Below are 5,596 nucleotides of genomic sequence, written 5' to 3'. Positions count from 1 at the left end.
CATGGTGTGGGAGGAGCATGGTGGGGGGGCCAGAGTGTGGGAGGAGCATGGTGTGGGAGGAGCTCGATGTGGGAGGGGCATGGTGTGGGAGGAGCCCGGTTTGGGAGGAGCTTGATGTGGGAGGGTCAGAGTGTGGGAGGGCCAGGACCAGGAGGGCCTCTCAGCACAAGGTGTTCCAGGAATTTATTTCTTGGGTCAGTCACAAGCATGTCATATCAGCCCCCTCCCCCACCGTTTTTTCCTGGGATCCTTGCCAAACTCTAAGCCAGGAAACCTTGTTATATTAATTATGAAGAGAAAGCATGTTTTATTTAAAATCCCGGCTGCTGAATTTTTTGCCATGCTGTTTTTCTGTGACAGCAGAATTTCTTTTGCATTTTGGAAATCCTAATGCATTTAGAATATAAATATATCTGTGCTTATACACACAGGTGGCTTCAGCGACCTGATTTCCCTAAATACCAGGGTACTCTGCAGAGCTAATGAGTTGGACTCCTGCTTGCAATCAAGTTTTTGGGGTTGTTTTTTTTTCCCCCTCTTAAATCTGTGAGAAGTTTCAGTGGAATTCAATCCTTTCCTTTATCCAGAAGTCTTTGCCTAGATTGGAGAAGAGGAAGGGACCCCTATGCATGAAAGAGACTACATTCTGGGGTGTTGAGGGTTTCACAAAGGGTGGCTCCCAGGTTCTGCCCTGGGGCTTATGTAGATTTGAGTGCTGAGACTGGGGAGTGGCCCACTACAAACTGGCATGAATACTTTACCATCTATGGCATGTTTGAGTAATCACCATACACTCTCTCTCCATCTGTCTGCCTCTGTCTCTTTATCTGTCCCTCCCTCCTTCCCTCCGCCCCTCTTTCCCCCCTCCCTCAGTAAAGTATGAAGGTGTAGAATGGTGATCCATAGGCTGGGGAGACTCGCGCACCCCCCCTTCACAGTGTGCACAGGAATATGTGCTCACTTTTACTCTAATATGCAGTTTTTATGAAACGTCGGTGAGCTCTGTCTATAACTGAGATGTTGGACTTCTCAAATGCTGCCTGGCAGCTAGAAGACAAAGAAAATGCTCTGTGGGCTGCCCTACACGATGAGCAAAGCCGGGCTGTGAGCCGGAGAATGGACTCCGGTTTGCAATCTCGGGTCTACACGGGCCATTCTGTGCTTCAGTCCCTAGGAAGATTCCAGAAGTGAAATAGTACAGCAATGTAAACAAACAAGCATTTCATTCTTGAGTCCCTTTTGTGCAGAGCAGCAGAAACCAGCATCTTTGTTTCTCCCTGAAACAGGACAGGGCTGACAAGCATTATTCTCCCATTCTGACCCAGGAAGAAGCGAAATTTCATGGTGGTCAAGCCTGTGTGTCCCGACCATTTTAAGAGTCACCACTGAAGAGATTTCTAAGGCAGTTCCTGGCTCTTTGGCAGTCGAGTGGCCTTTCTGTAAGGATGGGGGACAGAGGGACTCTGTCTGGCACAAGAGAGTCAATCACCCCAAACCTGTTTCTTCTTTGGAGAGCAGGGAAACAGCACACAGCTATGCTGGGGATGACCACTGTAATGATTTGTATGATAGGTATGCACAAACCAGTCCAGGCTAGACAGGAAGACGTATGAATGGTATCTGGAGTTCATGGCCACATTATCAGAGCCGTGACTGTGCTTTCTAAATAAAATCTCAGTTAAAGACCAAGGAGATGACTCAGCTGGTGAAAGTGCTGGCTACAAAGCTGGATGACCCGAACTCAATCCCCAGAACCCACAGGGTAGAAAGAGATACTTAATCCACAAGTTGTCCTTTGATCTAAACACACACACACACACACACAGAGAGAGAGAGAGAGAGAGAGAGAGAGAGAGAGAGAGAGAGAGAGAGAGAGAGAATCAGTGAAGATGATGGAGATGATAAAAGGTTTATTGAAGGAGAGCCTCTGATAGAGACGATCCTGAGAATAAGTTAACAAGATGCACTTGGCGCCCCTTGGGTCAGCACTGGTCTTCTTTCTGCTTCAAAGCCCCGTTACCTTCTCCCCTGCAAATTGTGCCTCCAGCTAGGATGTGGGCACCCTAATACCCCGGGCACCAAGAGCTGTACTTAGGTCCCCAAGTGCTTAGACGGTACTCAGGTACCCAGACCCGTCCTCTAAAGGCTTCAAACTTCACTGTGCCGTTTCCCAGCTACGGGGCTTAGTTCTGTCTGTGTAAATGGGAGCAGTGACAGCAGCTATGACTTGGGGTCCTTTTGGCCCTGAACCAATCTGTAGCAAACTTAGGGGCTGGCACTGAGGGCCGACTCCACCATATGAGATCAGTTCATTATTATTATTTTATTACGGATACAGGATCTGGCTACATAGGCCAGACCAGCCTGTATAACTCACTATGGAGCCCAGACTGGCCTGGAATTCACAGTTCTCCTGCCTCAACTTCCTGAGTGCTCAGAGACAAACTGGTTATTATTTTTAGCTATGTAGGTGGGAAAGGCCCCACAGTCCATCAGGCTATGTGACTTTGTCTCCCCACGAAGCCCCAAACTCTCCCAGGCATCCAACGTTACTATTTTGTTCTGGGTGTAATGTGCCAGGTCACAGAACATGAAAAGACTCCCCCCCCCCCGCCCCCCGCCCCAGCCATCTGTTTGTCACACATTGGGGTAAGAAAATGTACGAAAGGCACGAGTCCTTTCTTTGGAGTAGACCAGGCTCATTGCCTGAGGCTAGCCCTCATATGTTCTCTTTTATCCGTTGTTGACTTACAGTTTCATTGATAACCCTAAAAGTTCCCTGGCTGTTACAAAAAAAAAAAAGATTTGTGGGAAGGTTGGGGAGCTAGGACTATTATCCTTGTGAACGTCAAACCATCCTGTCGCCCCTTCTTGCTTGCAGACTTTAGGATCAATTGTTTCCTGCTGGTGCTTTCTCTGGGCCTCTGATAACTGTGCCTGCCTTTCTATACAGCTGGGGGACAGCCGCTCTCAGCTCCAGGTGCCACCAAACAATCACCAGTCAGATCATCTGGCTAGATAGCCATCTCTGTCTGCACCACCACATCTGTCCGCCTTATAATCTGGCAAGAAAATCTTTTCTAAGACAAGTCCCTAGGAAACCGCATCTGGGATGAAGGAAGGGTCTGAGCTGAGTAACTGAGGGACAGCTAAAGATGTTATCTTATCAAAGTGCTAATGAGCAAGGATGCAATTAATTCCATTCCCTCAGGAAACACCCGCAAAGGGAAATACAACTCAAAAGTGCTTAATGAGAAGCAAGAAGTTTACACTTGCTGGCATCCTCTCCCTTCCATGTCTCTTCTTCCGAGGGACTATGCTCTGCTCTTCACAGGTAAGGCGCACACATCTGGACATTATCCACGGGAAGAGCTCACACTAGGGTGGCAGTTTGGTTCACCAGTAGAGTGTGCCTGGAGCACACTAAAGATCTTGGTTTTGATCACCAACACCACAAGACAAAAGCAAAAGAGCTAAGGTTTATTGGGAGCCACATATGTGACCTTCTGTTGCCATGACCTTTACCAAATGAGCAGAGGGTTGTTGGCCATTGCTTGGAGGCTCAGGGAAATTATTCGGCTACATTTTCCAGTTACTGTGACAAAGTCAAGACTATTGCTGGATCCAAGGCTCAACACTCAAGCCTTAGTCTATCTATAGCCAGCATGGAGACGCCAGGAATTCAATTCCTCCCTTTCCCCAAAGATCCTGTTGGCAGTTGCACCACTGGGGTGCACAGACTAGGGGTGCACACACTTGAGGGGGGTGGCACAGACCAGCCAGCATCTCCCTTACTTATCTCAACCCAAAGGTCTCCATTGCCCTAGTCAAAGCTCTACAGTTTTCCCTTTCTCACCTACCACAAACTCCCTTGGTCCCTGGCTCATCTTCCTTGCCCCGTCTACTATGGTCATGGGAAAAAAGACAAGAAAAGTACTAGTCACAGGGCTTCAAGTTGGATGCATCTAAGTAGACCCTTTGCTGGGCTCACTTCAGCCACCAGGGAACCTTCTGGGGCGCAGGAGTTCTTTTCTTAGTGTCCTAGGAGAGCTGGAGAGTCTGACAGGTATGTTAGGGCTGGTGCCCCCACCTGCTTTCATAGGGACAAAGGGGTCCTTGAGGTGCGTTACAGATTTTATCCACACCGTAGGACATTTGTGTACACTAGCTATCTCTGCCGGAATGACTTCATGGAGGCTCTGCTGCAGGAGACTCATGTCACCCGCGTGGCATTACGAAACTGCGCACATGTCCCCGAGATGGTCTGTGGAAGCTCTTGTAGTCAGAGTGCTCAACTTGGCAACACCAGCCTTTCCCAATTTAAGATTTCTTGCTTCGAACCCAGATGGCTTGATTTTGCTAAAACCCTCATAGTCTGCCAACCACAGAAATTTGAAATGACCACTCACCCCAGTGGCTGACTTCCCCAGGAGGGCGATTAGCAGCAGAACACGGAGCTCCAGCATCCTGACCAACAGCTGTGCCGTTGAAGGCCCCTTGATTTGCCTTCCCTACAATTTCTTTTCTTGTGTATGCCTTTCAGAGTGGGGGTGGTGATGTTGGTCTCTGAGGATTCCGGAACAAATGAAGAGGATGCAAATTATTAACTAGGCATCAAATACTGTTTAATGTTTTGCAAACCAACTATCTTGATTAAACAAATGGTAACTTGGGGGGTTGGGCAGAGTCAAGGGGTGCCTTGTCTTCTGTTAAAAAAAAAGAGTTTCCAAAGATAGCGGTCAGAATAAAGAGCCCAAGGCTTGTGGGTGCATGTAGGGGTTGTTGAGTTTCAGTTCTGTGGCTGGCGTCAGCCACAAGACAGAGGGCTCCAGATCAGGCAAGAACCTGTGCCACCTCTGAGAATACTGGTAGAGTTCTGATCTTCAAATCTCAACCAGAGCTAAGGCGTGGATGGGCCCCTAATAACATCACACTGTGTATTCATGAAAGATAATTAGAGGATGCCAAACTGCTGTTGACAAACACTGATTCTGGGCTGTTTGAACTGCTGCCCGTACTTGCTTGTTGGCTTCAAAAGTTTTCCTTTTTTTTTCTTCCCAAAACCTCATTACATAAGGTTTTTACTTTTTAATTATTTCCCCCTTTAGTTGGAGAGGTCTTTGATCAGCGGGAGGAAAAGCAACCATGGTGCTCATTTTGGGGACAGCTGTTTCCAGCATTCTCTAGTTAGCAGCGCAGGTTGCAGGTAGGGCTACGGAAAGCGGCAGTTATCGGACAAGGGTGGGTGCTTGTGGACTCAATTGATCTCATCAATAGACGTGATTCCCCAGCTCCTGTCTGTCCACAGTAATCTATCCGTAGGCTCCAGGAATCCTCCAGCCCAATTCCGCAATGTGGGCTTGAAATTGAGCCAAGTGATCCACGGGTTGGTGCTACACCTCTCTCCTCTGCCATCCCACAGGGCGCATGCACTCAGTGCTCAGCCAGGGGCTGCTCCAGTGGCCGCTCCTACCTCTGAAAGTCAATTGCTCACCACGGTGAACTCCAACTCCATAGACCCAGTCCAGGAGAAGCCCGACGGTGAAGCCCACTCAGCAGATGGGTTTTGTTCAGTCAACTAACTTTTCACAAGACC

Source organism: Microtus ochrogaster, chromosome 8 (genome assembly GCF_000317375.1).
Source record: "Microtus ochrogaster isolate Prairie Vole_2 chromosome 8, MicOch1.0, whole genome shotgun sequence".
Taxonomy (NCBI): domain Eukaryota; kingdom Metazoa; phylum Chordata; class Mammalia; order Rodentia; family Cricetidae; genus Microtus; species Microtus ochrogaster.
The sequence above is the reverse complement of the archived record's forward strand: the minus strand, read 5'-3'. Positions refer to the sequence as shown.